This window comes from Pygoscelis adeliae, unplaced genomic scaffold, assembly GCF_000699105.1.
Source record: "Pygoscelis adeliae isolate BGI_AS28 unplaced genomic scaffold, ASM69910v1 Scaffold154, whole genome shotgun sequence".
Taxonomy (NCBI): Eukaryota; Metazoa; Chordata; class Aves; order Sphenisciformes; family Spheniscidae; genus Pygoscelis; species Pygoscelis adeliae.
Window position 1 is genome coordinate 5,980,944 of NW_008825113.1, and position 439 is coordinate 5,981,382.

Genomic DNA, 439 nt, shown 5'->3' on the forward strand with positions numbered 1-439 from the left:
CAGATTTCCGAATTGCGCCCTCCTCCCGCTCTGCGGCTTTGTGTGGCCACCGGGGTGTCGTCCCCAAACTTCGGAAGCGATCGGAACGTTGCCGGAGTAAGCTCGGAGCAGGAGGAGGAGGTTATCCGGTGGTTCAAGGAAATCGGGGAGCCTCCGGTGCCTGTTGAAGCGCGTGGCAACTCAAAAAGTCTGGGAAAAAAACCAATAAATTGCTGAAGGGCGATGGGAAAGCGGGGCGTGCTGGGGCACAGCGGCAGCAGGGGTCTGTACGACTGCGGAGGAGATAAGGATGCTGCTTGGAGGCGAAAGGGTCTTCCTGCAATTAGTCGTCGGTACAAAGGGCACTGAGGAGAAACCCGAACGAGAGCTTCGTTACCGGGCCCTCGCGTGCTGGAATAAAGTAATTGCTCGAAGGCGGGAAGGTGCGGGTTCTGAAGGA